The sequence below is a fragment of the Mauremys mutica genome, chromosome 19, assembly GCF_020497125.1.
Source record: "Mauremys mutica isolate MM-2020 ecotype Southern chromosome 19, ASM2049712v1, whole genome shotgun sequence".
Taxonomy (NCBI): Eukaryota; Metazoa; Chordata; order Testudines; family Geoemydidae; genus Mauremys; species Mauremys mutica.
Window position 1 is genome coordinate 11,552,463 of NC_059090.1, and position 24,722 is coordinate 11,577,184.

The 24,722-nt window shown below is 39.6% G+C and overlaps 1 long non-coding RNA gene across 1 annotated transcript in view; it reads left to right on the forward strand.

Annotated features, from left to right (window-relative positions):
* Nucleotides 1-24,722, forward strand: part of LOC123353098 — an 80,332-nt gene that overhangs the window by 29,929 nt on the left and 25,681 nt on the right. Inside the window, exon 2 of the long non-coding RNA XR_006574399.1 lies at nt 12,484-12,607. This is a non-coding gene — a long non-coding RNA (uncharacterized LOC123353098). The remainder of the gene's footprint in view (nt 1-12,483; nt 12,608-24,722) is intronic.

The following is a 24,722-nucleotide window of genomic DNA, read 5'->3' on the forward strand; positions in this document are numbered from 1 at the left end:
TTTTAATAGGACAGAAACAGCGGTGTATTATCGCTTAGGCCAACAAGGCCTAGGCTCAGGGCAGCAAATTTGCAGGGCGGCAAATTTATAATAGCAGCATTTTTGTAATTGTGGCATCAGTGACGTCGCGATTCTACCAATAATAGTGTGTATTGAAACCACCAATGACGGCACAACACCATTTAGTAAACATACTTGCGAGAATCCTAAATGTTGTTAATATGACCGGAAGGAAGAAATTAAGCGGTTCTCAGTTTAAAAAAAAAAATCTATACAAAAGAAAGAGGGGGAAAATGAAATGATAGCAAAAATGCGCAAAATAGATTCTTTTGTTCTATCAGTTAGTGCTGACAGTGAGACAGAAAAAATAGTTGAGAGTAGTAGTGAAGTAAAAATTGAAAATATTGGTGTTGATATTGAAAATATTGATGTGATTAAAATACATGTTGAAACTAATGAAGAAATTCTGGCTACGGTTAGTGTTGAAGAAAATGCTCCAAATACTAGCATGTCAGAGACTACCGGGAATCAGGTTGATCTGGATATCTTTGACAATACTGCAGAGATTTACAAATCACGTCAATCAGAAATTCAATCTGACACTGAAATATCATAAGTGACGACCCGGCCCAATGGATATTGAATGATGGTACAATTGAGTATTTATCAATGCATGGTATTAAACAAAATATTGATAGTGATTTTACTAACTCAAAAACAGAATATACTGATAAAATGTGTGTTCTAACAAAAAATGTGTTTGAACGACATCTTTTAAATGGTGAAGTAAAGCCACGGCAATATCTTGTATATTCAGAGAGCAAAGGAGCCATGTTTTGTGCCCCATGTTGATTATTTGGAGGGATCTCTAGTCTGGCGATGAGTGGATACTGTGACTGGAAAAACATGTCAGCTCAACTACGTGAACATGAAAATTTGACTGAACATAAAATGTGTGTACTGACAATGGTGAAGAGAGGTGAGATATCCAGAAGAATTGATACGAATTTAAAATTTCAAATGGAAGAAGAAATTATTTATTGGAGGAATGTGTTGAAGAGGATTGTAGCAGTGGTAAAGAAAATTTCAAGCATTTAGAGGTGGAAAAATTTGGATCACCTTATAACGGCAATTACATTATGGCCCTTGAGCTTGTTGTAGAATTTGATCCATTTTTAGCAAATCACATTGCATGTTACAGAAATGAAGGTCAAGGTAAAGTATCTTATCTTTCATCCTATATATGTAATGAATTTATAAAATTGATGGCTTCAAATGTGATCTCAAATATTATGAAAGAAATAAAAGAAGCCAAATATTTCTCGATAAGCGTTGACTCAACTCCCGAAATATCTCATGTTGATCAATTGGCTTTTGTACTGAGATATGTAAACAATTATGGCATACCACTAGAGAGGTTTCTTTGTTTTTTACCGAATACTGGCCACAAATAAGAACAGTTAGCTTATGCTGTACTTTCAACTTTTAATTGTTATGGATTAGATATCGTAAACTGCTGTGGCCAGTCGTACGACAATGCCACTAACATGTCTGGTGTGTATATATAGCGGGTTGCAAGCAAGAGTAAGAATATAAATCTTTATGCTGTGTATGTGCCTTGCTCTGCGCATTCTTTAAATCTGGTTGGAGTATGTGCAGCAGAAAGTTGTCAAGAAGCATGTTCATTTTTCTCAACTGTCCAACATCTTTATTCATTTTTTCTGCCTCTACTCATCGGTGGGAGATTTAACTATCTAATTTGAAGCCAGGCAGTAAAGTAATAAAAAGACTTTCTGAGACTCGCTGGTCATCTCGAGTGGAAGCTTGTCATAATTTGAGTGAAAACTGGAATGCTATAATTAAAGCCTTAAATACAATAAAGGAAGATGCTACTGAGAAACCTGTTGCACGTAATGAAGCTGCAGGCCTGCAGCGAAAACTCGATCAACTTGAGGCAGCTTTTATGGCTGGATTTTGGAGCTCACTCTTGGATCGATTTCATATAACTAGCCAAAAACTGCAGAATGTTAATACTGATATACAGACAGTTGTAGAACTCTACAACTCACTAATAGGATACATTAACTCTATACCGGACTTGTTTGATATGTACGAAGAGAAAGCCAAAGAAAAATCTGAAATTGAAAACTATGAATTTGACACAAGGTGAAAAAGAAAGCGTAAACTTCAATCTGATGAGTCACACGAAGGTGAAGTGGAAATGTGTGGTAGAGATAAATTTAAAGTAGATACCTTTTTAACAATACTAAACCTTGTATGCTCCGAATTAAAACGCAGAAGTAATGCGTATCAAGAAATTTATGGCATATTTCAGTTTCTCTCTCTAACATTACCTATACTTCAACAGATATAACAGTTCATGCTAAAAAATTACAGCTATGCGACCAAGGAGATTTAGAAGAATCATTTGTGAATGAGTGTTTACATTTTCGATCATATTTGGAAGATGTCAAAATTCCTGAAAATGAAAAGAAGTCAATTTTAAGGTATTGCAGCCTTCTTTGAAATTGAAACATTCATTCAGTATATCCAAATATTGATATTGCCTTCTGAATGTTCGTTTGCACACCTGCTACAAACTGTTCAGCGGAACGATCATTTTCAGCATTAAAAAGAGTGAAAAACTATTTGAGGGCTAATCTCAGTGAAAAAAAATTAAACTCCCTTTCTCTCCTGACAATTGAAAAGGATCTAACAACTTCTCTGAATTAATTTAATAAGTTTGCCGCTCAGAGGTGTAGGTATAAACAAATGTAAGTACTTACTACTCCCATTTCATTTCTTTTACTGTAACTACATAAAATAAAAAATAAATATTTCATATACACCAGACCCCGCTGGAATGTGGGGTTTTGGATCCACATGCAGTCCTGCGCTGTAAGTGAAATTGTGCTATACAGACACGTGTTCAAGCAAGGGTGTGCTGTACTTGTAATTTTATTTATAATAAAACTTGTAAATGTTCAATTATTTTAATGATATTTAGATTCATTTTAGTTCAAACGAATTCGTAAAAAAACTAAAACAAGTTCATATGGGGCTGGGGGCGGCAAAATCATTCATCTGCTGCTGGACAGAAATAAAGATCACCTTAATAAACTGGTAAGTGAGCTAAAACCATTGATGACTATTACCCTATGTGGGTTCTTTTAAACAGCCTTAAAGATATCTTGATCATACAGATCTGGGGGGATGAGAAATCCAGACTGTTTAAGAATTTATTATAGGTGGTAAAACCTGTTTTTATCGTCACCCAAGGATCCATCAGAAACCAATTACTCAGCAGAGTGCTAGCGAAATCAGGATCTGTGGATTACACATAAGAGGAAATGTGCTGGATTCCTGGGGGTACTGTAAAAAAGGGTTTGCCTATTGAGTTGGATGCTTAGTTCACATTTCATTGATTCTTAGGATATGAAAATGTTACCTCTTTTGCTATCTCCATTAATTTGCTATAGCAAAACACAACTTCTGAATTTACATTTGGATTTAGGTATTTGATCTGACAGTGCTCACAGAAGCTGTGTGCATTTCGAAGCGTTTCCATCCACTCGCGCAACAGAAGCAAAGCAAAACCCTATTACCTAGTTGTCTGAGAAAAGGTGGGTAGGGCATAGCTTACATTGATTTTGTTTGTAGTGAATATTCCTGAGGATAATGCACATTAATAGAAAATCTGAGCTTTAATTGACAGACTCTGACATGAAAACAGAGACCTGACATGAAAAGAGAGACCATTTCTTATTTCTGGACACACAGAAGGTCAGACTAATTGGTTCTCCAGACAACTTGCTTATTTCATCATGGAAAAACTTGAGTATTTCTGAACAACACTGATTACCTTTTGAAATCATTAAGGGACTCACAAGAGTAATGCACCTGAGCAGATGACAAGGTTCTAGTAAACCAGTGCATATTTAAAATAAGCTCTAATTTTTGCCTTGATTTAATGCACCTTCATCTCTTTAATGAAGGTCCTTGTGAATTTTAGAAAAGGGGGGAATTGAAAGTGCCCTGAGATGCAGGCAGAGGCAGATTTTACCTCCATAATTCAACCAGTTGTTCTCTGGACAGGCTTAGCCAGTATTGTATTCACACCTGCTTGGATTCCCATAAACAAGGGCAGATGTGTCTACAGTAGGAGACTAATTTCAGCAGTGATGTTTCCCATGATCTATGGTGTGATATGTAACACTGGGACGATAATATCAGAATCCTGACAAGGGCAGTTGGGACCAATGGTTAGAGCAAAGTCAAACCTGAGGCTGAGTGTAGCAGAGGAGTTCATAGTCTAGTTCCAGGCTGGGGTAGATAACCAGGATCAGAGTCCAAGTCAGATTTCAGGGTCTGGGTCAGGAGGCGAGGTCGAAGCCAAGAGTTCAAGAACAGGAATGATCATGGCAGTTACAGGAGATTCACGCTTTTGCCTGGACACTTCTTGGAACATCCCTTGTGTTTATATTGGGCAGGGAGCCAATCAGAGCCATGAGGCTGCTGCTTGTCAGACTCCTTGAGGCGGGACCTCCTATGGTCTGCATCCACAATGAGTAGTGGAGCGCAAGCTTGTTACCCGCTGGCCCTTACAGGTAATGTGGTTTTGGTAAGGGGGAATTAGCCAAACTTACACATCACTAAATTTGACATGAGAGTAGAGTCTGTTTGCAGAGGTCCTATGATTTGCATCCTCAATGGAACGTAAGCACAGTGCATTCCACAAGAGGATACCCCAGTGTCTTGCTGTTTATTATAGGGGGAGGTGGTAGGGACTGAAGGTGGTTGAGAGTTTTTCAGCAAAACATTTTTCCAATGGAAAATGTTGGTTCGCCAAAACTTCATGGGAATAGGTCTGTTCTGATCAATTTCCTGTTTTTGGAAAAATTTTTGAAAACAAGTTTTGAATGTTTTGAAACGTCTTTTGATATTCTCAAAATGAAACGTTCTTTTTTATGGTTCAGAATGACTTTTCATTGCTTAAATTTAATTTATAGTTTGTTTTTTTTAAAAAAAAGTCAAAATCCTAATGCATCAATATATTGAAATGAAACATTTCGATTGACCTGATCTGAATTTTTTGGAGGATTTGGGTTGGCTAAAACCAGGGCCAGCTGTAGGCACCAGTGTTCCAAGCATGTGCTTGGGGCGGCTCTTCTTTTTTTTTTTTTTTTGCTTCGGCAGCAGCACTCTGGCCACGCCCCCCCCCTTTTTTTTTTTGCTTGGGGCTGCAAAAACCTGGAGCCGGCCCTGGCTAAAACTTCTTAGTGTTCAACTTTTTGTCCCAATTGGGGACAGGAAAATTTTGTGAAATCTCAAAAATTCTCACGGGACAGGAAAACCGTTCCTCGCTCAGATCTAGTAGTCAACCCCTATATTTAGTTGCCTAATGCTTTCCAGGTGACCTTTTTTGAGACTCTCTAACACTTCCATTATTTACAGCAGGCCATAGCAATTCAATAGAGAAAAAGGGCATATGCATTATGATACAGTCTTTAATGACCTGATCACATGCTATTTTCCTCCCCAGAACCTCGGTCCCTTGGTGCACCTGTGCACTGAATCTTGCATCTGAAGAAGTGGGTATTCACCCACGAAAGCTCATGCTGCAAAACATCTGTTAGTCTATAAGGTGCCACAGGATTCTTTGCTGCTTGTGCACTGAATGAATATCAATAGTGCTTCCATGGACAATGTTAAATGTGGCATTTCATAGCTACTGACTTTGCATCCTAAACAATGTTCTTTTAACAAAGAGCGTTTTGTATTAATGTATGTATTTATAGTCCATGATGTATCAACAAAGAGGAGAGTCCTGTTGTGTGAAGTGCTGTACATACACATAGTAAGAATCTCCCGTGAAGAGCTTACAATCCAAATAGACAAGTCAAAGAGGGAGAGGTATATTTTCCCCCCATTTTACAGGTGGGGGACCAAGGCACCAAGACAGTAAATGATACACCCACAGTCACACAGGGAGCCTGTAGCAGAGTGGATCATTGAATCCAGGTCTCCTGAATCTCAGCCCATTGCCTCAACCACAAGACTGTCCTTTCTGTGTAGATATGTTTTGCACAAGAGAGTAAAGAGTATGTCTTGCTGTGTGGGGAATGGTGGTTAGTACATGCAGATCTTTATACAAGAAAAGAAGAAGCCTTTTAGTGTTTGGCATGTACATCCAATAGCTCTCCCAGAGCAGTTTCCAGGGTCACTAGTTATATACCGAGCTGTACTCTGTTTTTTCCCCCTGAAAGTGCATAAAGAGCTGGAGCAATTTAAATCAAAGACGTGCGAGAGCCCTGAAGCGCTAGAGCTTTCACTGATGCCACAGGATCAATTATCTGTGAAAACTGATGTTCTTCCAGGAAGAACTTAAAAAATATATCCTATTTTGAAAGTGGAAATGTCAAATTTGCCCTGTTGATAGGGCCATTTTAGAGTGGAAAAAGGATTCCTATTGCTGACTGAAATGTGGCAATCTTAGTATGGGAATGAGGATAGTTCACTCAAAAAATGGTGTTTCTTTGAGCAGAAAGGCTCTGTTTTAGAACAAAACCCTATAAAATTTGACCTAAATATGGGCCTCAGATTTACCCCAGGGCATGGAATGTTCTGCAAACCCTTAATGCAAAGATTTCCTGTAACATATATGGCAGTTTCTATTTAAAAAAAAAATTTAAGGCTCTGAAGAGCTCCTCTTCCACTACAAAATAGAATCTGGTTTCATGTTTATGGGTGTGTGTGGGGTGGTGGTTTTTTTGCTGCTTAACTTTGCAGTTGGAAGCAAGAACAAAAGTACAAAGAACTAAGGCTAATCCTTTTATCACCCCTTTCTTTTTGGTATATTCCCTGTTTACTGCTTCTGTTTTACCTTGACATCTAGACTCTGAACATGCATAGACAACACCTGATGGTGTCAGTGGGGCTGCTGCATACATGAGTTTCCTCACAGTAGTGTCCTGTCAACAGCGATGACTTTCAAGCCTTGAATTTGACATTGATGTCTATCCCAAAAAAGAGCTAAGAACCTGTGTGTGCACACGCTTGCATATTCAGTGTATTTAAAGGATTTTCTTTCTTTGTTAATGCATCTGAATGGCCCTACATTGTTAACCTAATTCTTACTAATGAAGCCTCAGTATTGTAATATATTCTGGAATCATGAGAGTGAGTTTCCAAATAATTAATGAAATAAATTATTTGCTCAGAGTCTATAGGCATGTTACTTGCTTTTGCTGTTGAAAGATATAGGCATAGATTTGTTAATTAATTTGGCGCATTTTGTTTTTTAGCCTTTTCAGCCAAATTAACAAGAGTCAAATTCTCTAGCTTCATTTTGTCTGAAACCTTTACTACTGTTCTTATAGTTGTTGCAAGGATCACATGAAAATTAAGTTTCCACGTACCATCAACTGATGTCTATTCAAAAGATATTACTTTTACCTGTAAATTACAACACAAGTTTTGCCTTCCTATCACAGAGTTATGTAATATATGTGCATCTAATATGGACGCAGGTCAAATAATTTAAATGAGTTCAGTCTACAAAGGTTTGATATGTGGCTTATAAAAATTAGGAACCATGTATAATATTGCTTTTTACTTGATGTGAAATAATGGAAGCCAGCTGCTTATTATATTAAGACAATATTTATGCAATACTTATGATCCCAGCATTCATATGGCCTAATCCAGCAGATGCTTAAGTTATTATTGGTTAAATAGTGGGATTCTCAGACATGCCTTGGCGTTTAGGGGCTTTAGAATATCTCACTAGACCTCTACATGCAACTTTTGGCTCCTAAATGTCTTTAGAAGTCTGGACCATAATGCTTTTGACTGTTAGTACTCCCATTGGCTTCAGTGGGATTGCTTATGTGAGTAAAGGTTACTCATGTTCCTAAGTGCTGGCAGGGTTGAGCTATAAAATACCACTTACTGGAGTGATATGGAACTTAGGAAGGCCTTATGGAAGCCATATATTACGAATTCAGAAGTTAAATATGAGGGTATGTATTGAAGGGTTGAGTGGGTTGAACAAAGTAATGTGCTCCCCCAAATAAAATGGGCCAGACCCAACAGAGCTATACAGATTTACATGAGTGAGGAGGTGATTTTTAAAAATGTTTGTTAAGTACCATGCAAGTGCTTTAAGAAGGAGAAGAATATACTGGTGAGTAAATGTACAGCTACTGCATACAGGTACTGAAGAATGCACATGGGAAATAGTTTGCTCAGAACTAGTAATTAGTGCTGGTCAAATTAGTTATTGACAGCAGGATTGTGACTTGGCCCATGTGGCTGGGCACGAAGGTGAAGCGTATAAGGAGGAAGTGTTTTTACTTAGACATTTGGTAAGACCTGTCAGTTGGCATGCATGTCAGTTGGCATGCATGTGTGTTCTCTCCATGTGTGCAGATAGCTGGTTCAGCAGGATTGTGACTTGGCCCATGTGGCTGGGCACGAAGGTGAAGCGTATAAGGAGGAAGTGTTTTTACTTAGACATTTGGTAAGACCTGTCAGTTGGCATGCATGTGTGTTCTCTCCATGTGTGCAGATAGCTGGTTCAGCAACCTCGACAGGATTACTCAGAAAGACCACGGACTCAGTTCGGTGGCAGAGGCGCTTGGCCAGGTTTATTGTCCACAAGACACAGTACCAGTGTCCCATAGACTCTCTACAGGTACACGAACACGTGAATGCCCAGTGGCAAGGACTCAGCTCAGTCAGCAGCAGGACTTTCTGCTGCCCCCTTGGCTGGACAAAGATGCCCCTCCATTGATATAAGCAAGTTACATATTAAACTCCTGACCTGGTTAGTTACCAACTCTACACCTTGTTCTGGCTGGTCTGAACAAAACATTCCCATTCACTGTCCTCCCATCTTTGTCTTAACTTGGCATCTGTGTGTTCCTGTACCATCTTCCAGGAATGTGTTTACATGAATATCCAGCACCTAGTACTTCAGGGTGCCTGTGTTTCAGCAGTGCTAACTGTGTTTTGGCCAAGTTTGTGTGCCAGACAGTGAATTTGTAAGCAACCATCTGCTTTATGACAGGGCTTGCCTTGTTGCTCATATTCTGCCTTTTGCTGACTTTGGTTCAGGCCTCAGGTCTTACACCCGGCCCCAGGCTCTCCCTCTTTACTACAAGACAAATCTAGCTCGCTTTCAGATTTAATGCCAGTGGTTCTTCACTTGAGAAATATGATTCATCTGGCAGATTTGCTGCATAAGATGAATGAAAACTGTGCTGCTGGAGGTGCAACATGGTTGGCTAAAAGGACATTCATACCAACATTTTGTTGTGTCAGTAATGACCTTGCTGTTTAGAGAGCATACATTCCCCAGTCTTCTCTTGCATGTTAAAGAGCAGCAGTTCCACTGAAGCCAAATTATATTGGTGAAAATCAGAGACGGTTCCGGTAATTTATTTTCTTTTGAAGTAAAGCACAATTTCATTTATACAGCGTGGCTCTATGAAGAGATATGGCCATTTGGAACCATACAGGCAGTCTGACACGTACTGACAGAGTTCCCATCATAAGATCAGCAGTAGTAAATAATAAAGCTCTTCCATACCAAATAAAAAATAGAGATGGGTTGCAGAGTTGAGCCTTGATTTTTTTGTCCCTGTCCAAAGTTCAGGATGGTTGGGGGAAGGGGTCTATCCCTTTGAATCACTGCTCCCCTCTTCTCTGCTAAACGACACTGTGATCACATTTATAATAACCTTGCAAATGCTGGGTTGTTGAGCAGAAGTACAGTCAGAAGAAACAGAGTGACATGATACCAGTATACAGCCCTTCTTTCACCCTGAGAAAGGTATCAAGCAATTAATCAAACTAGTCCTTACCAAATTCCACCTTCAGGAATATAGATATTGCAGTCCAGCTATGAGGGATTTATTGCCACTTGGCTCATATTTTTCTCTCATAAAACTGACTGTCAGAAGGCATCAGTTTAACAATTTCTGGAAAGGAAGCAGAGGAGTTTTTTCTAGCAGGGGAACATGTAAGCCTCTCTGTGTGTGCAGGTCACTTCCTACAGCAGGAAGAATGAGAGACCAAGGAAATAGGGGGCAAAGGGTAAAATCTGTTGCAGAAGTGAATTTCTATCTACCAGTAACTCATTCCCTGGCAAGTATTTTCTGTCATAATGGCATTACTGGCCATTCTAGATGACTGCATTGTAGTTTAAAAACTTTGTTGATGTTTCATTAAAAAACAATGTTTGACCATCTCCGCTCACTTCCTAGAAGCAAAGAGTAAAAGCTTATTGGACTCATTTCAGCATAGCTACCAGCCTCCTCCCCCCAATGCTCATGACCTCCTCGTCTCTCCCAGAAGAGGCTCATGATGATTGCTGGTGAGCACTTGCTCTGTAATATTGCTGTTTGGGCATAATGTCTGGCCAAAGTTTTATATGCCTTGGGTAAACATGTAGTATTTGAATTAGGTTTCTTAAATGTTTTCTTCACCCCAGGAAAATAATCGCTTTTGAGATGTTGTTGGGGAGATGTGCAGATAGCTTGCCCAGGGAAAAATGTTGAACTGTACATAGTGCTCAGATTTTTGCCTTTGAAAATGTATTGCACATAAATAAGCCACTACTGATCATGTATTTTCTATAGATTTATCAGAGGCTTCCAAGTTATATTTAACATTTTAATGTAAATATCTCATTTATTTAATTTAGTTTTCTGATTTGAATTAATTCTACTGAAAGTAAGTTCAGCATTGGCTTATTACCTTTCAAGCAACATCAGCATACTTATGGCCCACGAGCCAGAGAAAAAGGATATCTTGTGGGGGAGGTAACGGGCTAGCACTCTGGAGAATGAGGTTCCATTCGTGGTTTCTTATGGGAGACTGTCCTTAAGTCGCTTAATCTCTTTGTGCATCAGCGCCTCATCTATAAAATGGTGATAGTGATACTTCCTACCTCACAGTGGCTTTTGTGAGGAAGAGTTTGTTAATGGTGGTGAGACAGTCTGAGTTGTGTCAGAAGTTGAGCTGATACGTATTAATGCTCTACACACTGCAGGAGCTGCTCTGTAAGAATCTAGAGACTGGTCTACACTATAGAATTAGGTCGGCTCAACTACGTCACTCAGGGGTAAAATGCTTTTGTTCTAAATAAGTGATACTTTGGTTGGTTGATTGCTAACTACCACTACCAGAGGACACAGACTTGCAGGGTCTGGACATGAGTCAGACCTGCTGAGGTGATGACAGGTGAATACACAGGGGACTGCATCCCAACATCTTGTCTGAGAATGGGAAAATTGCATGATTTCACCCTTAGAGAGAGGCATGAGACCTCAAAGGGATGCACGTGTCGTGGACTGAACAAGAGGGGGTTGGAAGTGTAGCCTACTAGCTATGAGTGGGGGCATGGGAGGAACATAAAAAATAGGTGATTCTATTCCACAGAGGTTTTTATACTGCTCCCTTTGCCATAGTGTTTAAACACCTTCCAGTAGTGCATTAAGCAATGTGACTAACATCTGCCACATGTGGTTCATTCTTTCTCTCATCTTATGAGTCTTTCCCACAACCATGAGGACTAGAAACTTCTTAAAAATGAAAACCAAGATTCTTACATAATCACATGACTCCAGGAGTTGGGCTTTACATGTCATGAGGATCATGATAAAATCATGGATGTTTGTCAACACTGTTTGTTTGTAAATAATCCATGAATGAGTGGTTCTGTAAAACTGGTGTGTAGTATGAAGTCTGAAGATTCCTTTTCAGGCAAATATTTCAAATATTTTACCGATGATAAACTAAGCCACAGGCATGTTAATGGCCTGACTCTGCCATTCTTTCTTTTGTTGAGTGTGAACTTGTTCTGTGAGTGGTTCCTTTTAATTTTAATGGGACTGCTCAGTTGTTGGGCTTCTATTCATCACAAGTAAAGGTGACATAATCAGGGCGTATTGACTTCTGTGGTCTTTGCCTCAGGTGCTTATGTGTCTACCTCAAGGTAGCACAGTGAGTGAGTGGCAAGTGGGCATGGAACTCCGGATCCTTGGCTCAAAGTTCTATGTTCTAATCACTAGACAGCACTGCCTGCTCTAACATAAGCAGAACCTGCATCTGACAGAACTTAAAGCACACAGTTGGCAAATAGAAGCCTCCAGTCTTCAATCCTATAATTACATGCAGGGTGAAATACAAAACAAATCATGTGCAAAGGTTTATTCAAGAGTCTTTTAAAATGTGGGCCTTCATGACAGAAAGTAGTTAGAGGAAGAAGTTCATTGTGCTTTAAAATACAAAATGTATACGTACATTGTATACAAAGGAGTGGAAACCAAAGGCATTACACTACAATGGCTAAATTCCCCTCCTCCTACCCACAAACTCTCTGCACATTTTAATAATATTGTAGTATGAGTAAGGACATCATTGTGCGCAATTCATTTGCTGACTCCAGTAATAAAGCATTCTGCCCTTTATTTATAGGACTGCCTCAAGGATCTGACAGGAGGAATTGAGTATGCTGCCAAGATATTAAATGAAATTCCCCAGAAAGACATTCAGTGTTCTAAAAGAGCCTCAAAGGCAGAAAGGGAAGGAAATGGGCAAGGTAAGTCATACATAATGATCTCAGTTGGCGTCCATTGATTTGGTCCAGCATCCTTTTGAGGATGGAATATCCATCAAAGTCTTTTAAAAGTCACTAGACTGTTCTGGTTGTGGCTGCTGTCACAAACACATGCTGTACAGGAGGCAGGCTATTTGTGAAAGGGCCAGTTTCCTTTGACCCAACTAAAGGAAAAAATAAAACCAGGAACTGGGCTCTTTTACAATCAACCTGAAAGTCAAGGAGAGAAAATGCACTTGAAATACATAAGGGCAGATTGTCTCTTGGGCATCTAGCCCCTTTGCATTACTCATTTCCTCAGCTGGGGATTCTCCTGGCATCGGCGAGGCTGGCATGACTGGTTCCTTCAGCACCTCCTCATGCAGCCAGTAGTGTAGGAGGTCTCAGAGATGGGATGGGTCTGGATGGTTGTAGTGACAGCTGTCTGGAGGACGACAATTCCATTTGTGAAGTTCTCGGGGTTTCAATTTTTTTTCTACCTTGGAATGAAACTGCAACCTTTCAAACATTTCTACAAATAAAAGGTGTGTCAAAATGGCAGTCTTGGGTTAGAAAAGCTCAGGTTTTCACTTCATGACTTCCTCTCTGGTCAGAAGTGACCAGAGAGCTCTGGACCTCAGAAAAATCATTGCAACATTGTTAGTGGAAAGCAATTGTCTCCGCAAAATGTTTCTGCTTTGGCAGAACAACATATTTCAGTGTTCTGACCAGCTTTGTGCAATTATGTTCCAGCTGTTACGTGCTGTCATAATGGTCCCCTTGGGGAAGAAAACCAGCCAGCATTCTTTGAAGTAGCCCCAATCGCTGCTCTAAATATTGCCAGGGCTGAGGCTTATGTGGATCTGGCCCTAAAATCATGGAGCAACAATTGGCTTTTTTCAGTATTGTCTGCTTTTGTGATTTCATTGCAATTCTAACCATATTTGGTGTTTATTTTCTTTAAAGACGCTTCTATTGGGTTCATGTGAATACATGAGAATCTTAACTTTCATTAAAAAAATAGTTTCTAGGCATCATGGTTGTAGAGACAAAATCTTATGACTTAAGTGCACACTGAAGGTTTAAAACCCAAAAGATTAATATGAAGAAGCCAAAATTATATTATTTTTCAAAAAGCAACAGAGTCCTGTGGCACCTTATAGACTAACAGACGTATTGGAGCATAAGGTTTTGAGCATGGGTGAATACACACTTCATCAGACACTCCTTGTTGCTTTTTACAGATCCAGACTAACACGACTACCCCTCTGATACTTGACATTATTTTTCAAAAATCTCATGATTTATGGGGGAGGAAAAGGGCCAGTTTATGATTTTTCAACACTTGGGGTTGGTGGTATGAGCCACCTTCACTCAGCTGCATCCTGCAGAGAACAAATACAGCTAAGAATCTGGCTTAGATATATACGTGGTGAACTCTGCCTGATTAAATGTAGACATTTACTTTCAGCCATGTATCATGAGGACAAAAACAAACATCTGCATTTGATGACACCTTGGTTTTGTAAAAAATGTACCAGATGAGCTTTTAGGTAGGGAAATAAAACTACACTTCAGATACATATGTAGCAAAGCTATTTATATGTTCCCTGTTATCATAGTATGTGAGCACCTCAGAGTCTTTAAGGTAGTTTATCTTCCCAGAACCCCTGTGAGATGGAAAAGTACTATTATCCCCATTTTTACAGAGAGACTCTCTGTGTCTCTGTTCCCTAAGAGACTTGCTCAAGGTCACACAGGAAGTTTGTGGTGGAGCAGGGAATTGATCCTGGATGTCCTAAGTCCCTGGCTAGGCCCGAACACGGGACAATCTTTCCTTTCAAACTAAATATATATATTTTTATCTGAAGCACAGAGAATTTAATGGAGTGGTTTCTTTCTCTAAGGTATTATATTCCCATTTATCACACAAGACCATGTCCTTTTCTCTGTGAGAATGCTCAGGAATACTCTGAAGAAACTGGATAGCTGCCAATTTATGGAACGGGAGGGGTTTTTCAATGACACCGAATGGTGAGAATTCTGAATACAGCCATGTTACTGCTTCATACATTTCTGGATGTGTTGCATCTCTTGGGAGCCCCAAGGGCCTTCTGCCTCTTGGTTGTACTTGTTAGTGAGAAAGGAGGCTGCAAGAGCTAGACTGAGTTGTTAGACCTGTGTTTTATCTCCTGCTCTTTCACAGACTTCCTTGTTGACCTTGGGTAAGTCACATAATCTCACTGTGCCTCAGTTCCCATTTATAGATGGGGATAATGGCATTGGCCTACCTCTTAGGGGGATTGCAAATATAAATACATTAAAAATATGTGAAGCACTTATGCACCATGTTAATGGGGCCATACCAGTACCGTACATAGACAAATCATTAAACTGTCTAGGCAACTCTAGTATCAATATATTTTCAGTTAGACAGAATAGCATGGAACTATATCTGTCTCTGAGATGAAAGGTTCTTAAACTTTGTGTGGAATTTCTCTTATCTCATAGGTTTAAGGAACAGATGAATACAGGGATTTGTTGGTTGTTGTTTTTTTTTCCCCACTAAGTTTGTGTTTTGAGGGAGTAAAATTTTGTAGTGCTAATAAGTGTTCACTTATATGAAAAGGGCAGAGACTTTTTTGATTGGCTACTTGAAAGCCTTTACAAGCTCCTGGTTGCAGAAATATTAAAATTTATTTTCTCTACATCTTAGGGCCTGCACTGCTCCTTTATGATCTCTTAGTGATCATTAAAATGTTCTAGGGTGGACAAATCACAAATTGTACCTCTCTTTGCAGAGCACAGGGCCGACTTCCTCTGAAATACAGGAAAATGGCATAAACATTCCTTAATATTCCATATGGCTTAGATTTAAAAGCTAGGAGAAGAAAGACAGATGGCCTGTCTAATAGACATAAATAGAAAGACCATTACACTGGTTGGAAATGTTACCCCTGTTAATGGTTGCCTGCACATAGGGCTTGAGCCAAAATCCATTGAATTCAATAGGAATAGTTCTGTTCACTTCAATAGGCTTTGAATGGGTCCTGTTGTGCCCATTATCAATTTCCTCCTTGGGAAGGACAAAGTGGTTCTTCAGAAATTTGGTGTGCTCAACTCTGAACTTGAATCCAAGAATTATGAGCCAGAACCCACCTAAATTGTTGGCCATTTTTCTGGCCAAGGATATAGTTTTCAGTACTGTATGTGCTTTAATGCCTCTCTAGTAATCATCTGACCAGTCCTTAAATGATGTTTCAATAATTTATATTTAGCTTTTTTTTAAAAAATGCCACATGAATGCAATGCATTATTATTCAAGTGGTGAAATGTGCTTGGGGAGGTACAAAATATAGCAAATCTTGAAGTTGCAAGATGAAGCATTCTGAAGACTAGTAAATTCTGAATGCAAACCGATGTAGTGGGTTTTAGCCCATGAAAGCTTTTGCCCAAATAAATTTGTTAGTCTCTAAAGTGCCGCAAGGACTCCTCATTCTTTTTGCTGATACAGACTGACATGGCTACCACTCTGAAACCTATTTTTCATATGTTATATCCTTGCCCTTTAAATAAAATGATGTTGATAGGTGTAAGTTTCAGGATCCAAAGAAAGCTGTTGGAGGTCCCTATGTTTTCTTCTGCTCTATTTTTGGTTGCTTGGACTACTCTAGGACAGATGAATAAGAGTAACTTGTCCAGCTAAGCAGATTGTGTCATTTTTAACAGCAACACCAATCACACAATATATGTAGCCAGAGCTTCATTCTGCTATTGAAAAAATAGAGAATGTGTAGATGGGTAGCCCATAGGGCTATCTTGCCTTTATTATAGTCACTGCCTTCATTCCATTCTGTCTTTGTATTCAGCAGTAATGAAAGGAACCTATAGGCCTGTATCCTGTGAGACATTATCTTCAGTAGTTAGCATAAGTCTTGAGGCCTATGAACTTTGGCACAGATAAATGACCTAATGGTCACCCCATAATCTATAGCTCAGGGTACAGATGTTCATTGGGACTGGCTTTCTCATTTAAAGACAAAGAAAAATGTAGATTAGCCGCACAGAGACCAGAGAAAAGTAAGGCTAAAAGGTACTGTGTTCCAGCTCCAAACATATGAGTTGTGCTACTTTCATGTGGAGTAGTTGTTGAAGGAATGCTCTTCTGGTAGCAAGACTGTGAGAATAGCTTTGATCTATATAAATTAAAAATTTATGCTGCCATATAAAGGCATACAGACCCCTTCATACAGAAGGATTCCCAAAGTGTTTAACAGACTTATCTGAGAGGACCATTTTGCTCACCAGTGCAATGCAGTCACCTCTGGATTGGAAATGTAGAAGTCTTGCTGTATGAAGAATGCTACAGAACAAAGGATTTTTGGGCTTGTGATGGGAGAACTATATTACTCAGCTGAAACAACCTTAAATAAACAGAATGCAGTGCCCAGGCTGGGAACACACACACACATGAGCTGTAATGACTGCAAAGTTGTCAGTACTTTCTGTAAAAACCTCTTTGAACTTGGGCAAATGCTTCCCTCTGTTCCACAAAACCTTTATAGAATTCTTATTGATTGCAGAGAGAGATTTAACTACTGACTATGCTACCATTGCACTGCTTCATTGACCAGCTGCGCCTGAACTTTAGCAGATGTTCCCATATTTCAGGCAAGTAGAAAACTCTGAGTATGTTGTCCAAGGAATTAGGAGCAAATTGTGAATTAGTAAAGGTCAAGAAACCTTGTTGTCAAATTAAAGAAGTGTTTTTTTTAAAAAACATGAATGGCAACATTAGGCCCTGTATCACTGTTTTAAAAATCAAATTGCAACAAATTTTCCAGCATTTAGTCCAATAAATACTTAGTACTGAATAAAAGCTGTAACAAAATAGCATGGCTGTTAAACAAGCTGAGTCACTAAAAAGGAGAATCTATTACAGCTGGGAAATTGCCTTTGATTTGTCATTATTATTTCCATGCAACCCCAGGTGCTATTGGTAAGCATGACACTTGGGGTGTGTGTGTGTGTAATCTCAGCTTCGGATTCTGATCTTAAGGCTACTGGAACTACTGATTTGAGTAAAGGTTAAATCATAAGAACAAGGGATGCAGGATTGGGTTTTCAGGGTTATAAGGCTGGAAACCAATACATTGCATCTATGGACAAAACAGCTTAGCTGGCAACTCATTGTGGCACAGAAAAAGCAACACATCTTGTAGGCCCATATTTTGAATTGTTTTGCCATAAATGTCTCCCATGGCAAAGATAAACAGGGCAGTATAGAATAAACCTGCTACACTCTGGCTTTTCAAGCTGTCATGACACACTATAGAAGGAACTTGAAAATAACCCATCCTCCAAATCTCTTTCCAGTTTGTTTCCGTGTCCCTCCATTTCTTCAGGTATCTTAGGAAGTACCATTTCCATTTTTTTCCAGGGCAGTTAGATATTTTATTAGCATTTAATATTCTGTTGTCTTCATTGCCTGCTGAAGGCAGCTCTTTAATATCAGCCTCCTGCAAGCCTCTGAAACATCACTTTAAAACTTTTTTTTTTTAAATTATTATTTAAAAGTTCATGTAGTGCTTGGTAGGATGCCAGATAGACAGCAGTGGAGACAGAAGTTTATCCATAGAGCTGGTAATTGGCAGACAGCAGCAGAAAAATCTTTCTCACATTGCTCCATCTTATCTCAGCCTTGTAGTGGACATACCACCTCTAGAACATAGAGCAGGGGTAGGCAACCTATGGCACGCATGCCAAAGGCAGCACGTGAGCTGATTTTCAATGGCACTCACACTGCCTGGGTCCTGGCCACCAGTCCAGGGGGCTCTGCATTTTAATTTAATTTTAAATGAAGCTTCTTAAACATTTTAAAAACTGTATTTACTTTACATACAACAATAGTTTAGTTATATATTATAGACTTATAGAAAGAGACCTTCTAAGAATGTTAAAATGTATTACTGGCACGCGAAACCTTAAATCAGAGTGAATAAATGAAGACTCGGCACAGCACTTCTGAAAGGTTGCCGATCCCTGACATAGAGTATTAGTCTCTACCCAGTGGTTCTCAAACTTTTCACATAGCAAGCCCCTGAGTGTGGACGCCCCTTATAAATTAAAAACACTTTAAAATATATTTAGCACCATTATAAATGCTGGAGGCAAAGTGGGTTTGGGGTGGAGGCTGACAGCTCGCGACCCCCCATATAATAACCTCGCGACCTCCTGAAGGGTCCCGACCCCCAGTTTGAGAACCCCTGCTCTATGCCTATTAAGTACTCCACCTCTTCACTGACCCCATCAATGGGATATCCTATTGTGCCAGTTGTGGGGGATGTGTCTGTCTGTTAGGACATGATGTGAAATAATGGTGTATTGGCTTCATATCAGTGCCTGATTAATCATTAGAAATTAAAACTTTTGGTCAGTAGCTACTCTGACCACCTGGTGATGAGCTGTTCAATAGCTAACTTAAATCAGTCATTGTGCTCTGAATTATAGTCTTTACAATCCATAGAGTCCTTAATGGAGTCTGACCCTGTCTAAATCCAATGACCACTTCTTGACTGCATGAAGCACTAACACTAAGGACAGCTGTTTGCCCACTAGAGGTAACTGGGGAGTGAAGTGCCAAATGTTAAATAAGCTTAGGCACTGCATGGTATTATCTCTCCCCAGAAAAAATAGCATCAACCAAAGGAAACAAAAGAAGGATCCATATTGTCATATTAGAAGAAGGGAAACAAAACAAGAATCCAGGTTGTTTAAAGTGGCAATGGGTCCAAGAGGCATGGGACCTGATCCTGTCGGATATCAGGCAGCTCCTATGAAGTGCTGCTCATTCTTTTCTTCCTCTGAAGTTAGGATCCAGAGTCTGACTTTCCCAAAGCTCCAGTTTTGATTTTATCATACCATTAAAGTCAAGGTTGGTCACAGCATTCAGATTCAAAGGAAGGTTAGAATTTTATCCATAATCTGTCTGGTCCACTATCCCCTCTCTAACACTGGCCAGTACTAGATGCTTCACAGGAAGGTGTAAGAAACTCTGCAGAAGGCAGTTGCAAGGAAACTTTCCTGCAAGGAAACTTTCCTGCAGGGAAAGTTTGTTCCTCACTCCCGTTGGTTAGAGGTTGATTTATGCCCTACAGCATGAGGATGATTCTTCTTACTGTTGTAATACTGAGTATTCTGGTTATCCATATGAATGTCCAAGCCCTGTTTGGATCCCACTAAGCTCATTCTGATCCAAACTTCCCCCATAGTTTGTGGTGGTTTAAACCCGGGGTTTTAACTTTGGTCCCCCTTTTATAAGCCATTCATGCTCTTACTCCAGCTACCCCGTGAGCAGCTTTTCAGGTGAAAGCCATTAAGCCTGGGAGACCTTGACTCTTAGAAACCCCCCAAATATTTGTAGATCAGTGCAATAGTTGTCTCCTTTTATTCATAACTAAAAGATGTTAACACCATTGAAGCACTGGACTGTGCTGAAATGTCTGAACATGAGTTAGACTAAATGTGGCATCAGCCCTAAAGAGAATATAGCATAAGGGTTTCTGTCACAAGCCTTGAACATCTTCTGGCTTTGGGGCTTGTGCTCTCCTTTACAAAATTATAATGGAATCTGTTCAAGTACCTAGGCCTGAAATACTCTTTCTGTTTTAACAAAGCTAAACCACGTTACACTCTGGAGAGCAGAAAATCTCTTGAGAGCACTCTTGAGGGGCAAAGGTAGGGAGGATAAGGAACAGACCTGTTGGAGCTGGAGAAGGTAAACACTATGGGGGTTCCATCCAAATAATTTCTTCAGTGGAGCTTAATTGTGTGCAAGGAACAGAAATTTGCCTTCCTGGAACAGTTACATTTGCTGCTTAAAACTGCAAATATCTTGATATCTGCTGATTTCCAGGACCATTTCTGCAGATGCCCTGAGTCTGTTCATTAGCTCTGAGGGTTTCACCATCACGTTGTCTAAACAGACAGGGATTTGGATTTAAAGGCCTTATTTATCTTCTTGCAAATAGCAGAGGCTAATGATTTATTCTGCTTGGATTGAATCTGGTGGCTTGTTCGGTTCATATAAAAATATATCCTTCAAGGATTTACACTGTCATTTAATTGTAGAGGACTTTAAGTTACCAAATGGCAAATGAAGAATTTGCTCTTGAGGGTTAGAAGCTGGAACTAAATTGATGTGTAACTCTGAAAAGGCTCTGATGTAATCACTGTTCAGTGACTCAGTGTATTTAAGTGTTCTTTTCCAGCTGGTGGTCCCTGTTTAAATAGGATTTTTCTACGTTAGCCATAAATAACTAGGAAGGCTTAGGCCTTGTCTACACTACAGGGGGAGATTGATCAAAGTTATGCAACTTCAGCTACGTGACTAGTGTACTGAAATAGACATACTTAGATCTACTTACTGCAGGGTCCGCACTACGTGATGTCGACTGAAGACACTCTCCCATCGACTCCCCTTGCACTTCTCATTCATGTGGAGTACAGGAGTCGATGGGAGAGCGATCTGCAGTTGATTTAGCGGGTCTTCATTAGACCTGCTAAATTAACTGCTGATGCTTTGGTCACCATGCGTCGAACCCCCAGTAAGTGTAGACAAGGCCTTAGTGTTGAAACAAAAGATTTTGTTCAACCCTAAATGATTTTTTTTTAAACTTTTTGATTGGCTGAAAATTTTGACACATTTGGTTTTCAGTTTGACCCCCTAAGAAACTTTTTTCCCCAACTTTTTTTTTTTTGAATTGCCAGTGAACCAAAAAATTAATTGTCCACACAGTTCTAAAAGTATTTGGCTTATGCCAAAATGAGGCAAGCATCAGAACACAGGCCCAAGGAACCAGCTTATTTCTTTCCCAGCTTCTCTCATTTATAAGGTTTGGAGAAATGATTTTTGAAGTGAACTGAGAATACTCAAGTGACCAAAGTTAGCATGGTAGCTATCCATAACTAGAGAGGGATGTGACCTGACTTTTGTGTATTTTAATGCTCCTGATTTTCTGTATCCTAATGCACCTGAGCTTTTGGAGCACAGTTGGACTTTAGATCCATATTTCACAATTGGCTTTTACCTGAAAAATGATTTGAAGTAAGACACTGGAACTGTCTGAACAGATCCAAACTTCTCTGAAGTTCATTTATGGGTTCTACCTACAAAACGTATACCCATTTCTAATCCCATCTGGCTCCTTCAGTTTCTCTTGAACACAGAATGTGTGTTGGATCTAATGTAAGACCAGTGTCTTGAAAAAATTATCAACATTTCTCTCAAAGTCAATTTTAGATGACCTGGTGCGAGAGAAGTTTTAATAAAATGGTTGTCACCTTTTATGAACTAAAGCTCTGAAGACCATTTGCTTATAGTCTGTAGGTCTGCCAGTTTGCTGTACTAATACTTCATACAAGCTGGTAATTCTTAAGGTTGTTCCGTCATATTTCCAGATGCATGGATCGCTCTTAATGGACTCTACAGCAGTTATGGGCCTCAGATTTCTACCTGCCTGAACAGCTGCTAGGCCAAACTGAAGTAGCTAAGAATTCTGGGAAAGTTAAGTTGAATGAAATCCCTTTAAACACATTAGGAGCCTGAACTATTGCCAGTTAGAAGGTATAAAAGCTTGATTTTTATTGCTAAGAGGGTAATTTCTATAGTAACGTACCTGTCTCTTACAATTGATATTTGCCTAACTAATGTGCAATTATTTCCTGCAGTACTGCAAGATGGTTTTAAAGCTATTTCTGCTAATACCTTAATGCTTTTATGATTATTGAAATATTTCCAAGACCAAATGTATCCAGTGGGGTCTGATATAATTAGGTAAAAGATTTCAAGTCCTGAATAGGAGAGAGTGAGGTGTCTAAATGAAACTGTGGTCCTGAAAGATGTTACATGTGAATGAACACTTTCTTTGTACGGTGTTATCCATTCATTGTTATCATCACTGGCCTTTTGTCTAATGAACTGCCTTAGAGAAAGGACTGAAAATGTGAATCGTCTTAATGACAGGATGTGAACTGAATAAAGGTAAAAGCTGAGGTGGGTTATCTCCTGGGTTACTCTCATTAACGCTAATGGAAGTTTCATAGGCAAATCTCGTGAGTACGCATAATGAGCCCCTTAGGAATTTAAAATGATTGGTACTATCTACAAAACAATGGAACCAAGAACAAATGTATCTACACTCCAGTTACATGATAAAGCTCACATTTTTCAGTGCTGTTCCTTATAGAGAGCTTGGCTACTGAGTTAACTTGACCAAGTCCTATTTGGACTCAGACTTCATGAGACAACCCAGCATGTTTGACTCAAAAGGATTAAATTATGAAGAAAATGAGCTAACTGTAATGAGCATAGAAATTGGAGTCGGTTTTAAAAAAGCCGGAGTCAAAATCCTCCCAATTGAGCCCTATTGCTGAACGTATGGAAAATTGTGTGAACGGTACAAGAGTATATTTTTTAGAGTTGTTATGGCTGCGCACACACTCCGAATGAAGCTGTGTACAGTTCATTTCTACGACTATTTAAGAAGTGCAGTAGGACAGGCTCCCCTGACTATATCCAGCTAGCATATGCCATGTTGAACAGTCTTAGAAAGGTCCGCTGCAACTTTATTCCTGTTCTAGAGAATCAACAGCTGTAATCAGAGGAGTATATTCAGCAAGAATTCTCAGATTCATCTTATAAAATATACATTTCTGCTCCTACTAGGAATTTGTGGTTCCATTGTTTAGATAGCTATGTCTTGATATTACGTTACGATGGGCTTCATATTCTGGGCATTGCCTTGTTTTCAAAGCTGTTTAATATGTATTCATTTCAAATAGGGCTCATTTGCTTTGTAATTCTATGTGGTGGATTCAGCACAGGCTTCAGTAATGGTTTTGTTAAACCTCTTGATCAGCTGTGGCTCCATGTCTCCTCCTATCAGTGATCTTACTTTCTTCCCACCTTTCTGTAGCTAATGGATATCCCGGATTAATGTCCTTTCTAGCTTTAAGCCTTGATTACTTTCTTTGGTCTTCATTTCTTTTGAAACTGCCATAACAGGCTGTGACATACAGCTGAGGGGTAACCTGTCCTTCTGGTTAGCTGCAAGCCTCTCTGTCTGTCTATGCCTTTATATCCTGCTTATCACTATAGTATCTGAGCATGTGCTTGACCTATTTCTGCCTGGTTTGTAACAGCCATGCCAGTGTAAGATTTATTCTGGTAACTCTGCTTGTCAGTGTTGTTTGCTTTTTACAGTATTCACTCTTATTAAAAGGCTATCAGTTGAAAGGATACTAAAATCTGATTTCCAACTCTATTTATATCTGACATGAATTCCCTCATCACAAAACACAACCGCTGTATCGAGAAGACGCAATATGTTTCTTATTTTGTTTTTGATCTGTTCTTTTCCTTAATCCTATAGGACTGGATAACATGATTATAGATCTGTAACTATTGCTTTGCAAAGGCTCATGCTGCCTTGGAATCAGGTGGTTTCCCGTCCCAAATAGGTGAATCTAATTCCCATTGCAAACAGAGCTTCCTGGGGCCTGTTAAAACCAAGTCAGAGGAAAGATGGTCCTGTGGATTGAGTGGTAGCCTTTCCCTCTGGGCTCAGTTCACAGACTTCCTGTGGGACATTGGGAAAGTTACTTCATGTCTCTGTGTTTCACTTCCATATCTGTGAAATGGTGATAATGGCATCACCCTTGCCCCACGATACTAGAGCTGGATGGAGAAAGGCAATTGCATTTCACAGCGGATTTTGATACGTCAGAAACTGTGAAATTAGCAGTGAAAGGGAATGGAACCCTGGTTCCAGGGCAGTCTGGTTGGTGAGCTGCCCTGGAGCTGCAGACCCCAGAAGGCCAGGCTCCCCAGCTGTCTGTCGGGCAAGGTGCCAGGTAAACAGGCTTGCAGGAAACTAAACAGGTTTGGAAACCCACCTGGGTTCTGTCAGAACTTGGTTGAAATTTAGCTATTGCCACTAAATGTTTTGGTTCTGGCGAGTTGACAAATTCTGGCAAACAATATTTCATTGGAATTTTTGCAACCAGCTGTAATAAATATAGTGACAGATTGTGAGAGGCTCAGATAGTACATTAATGG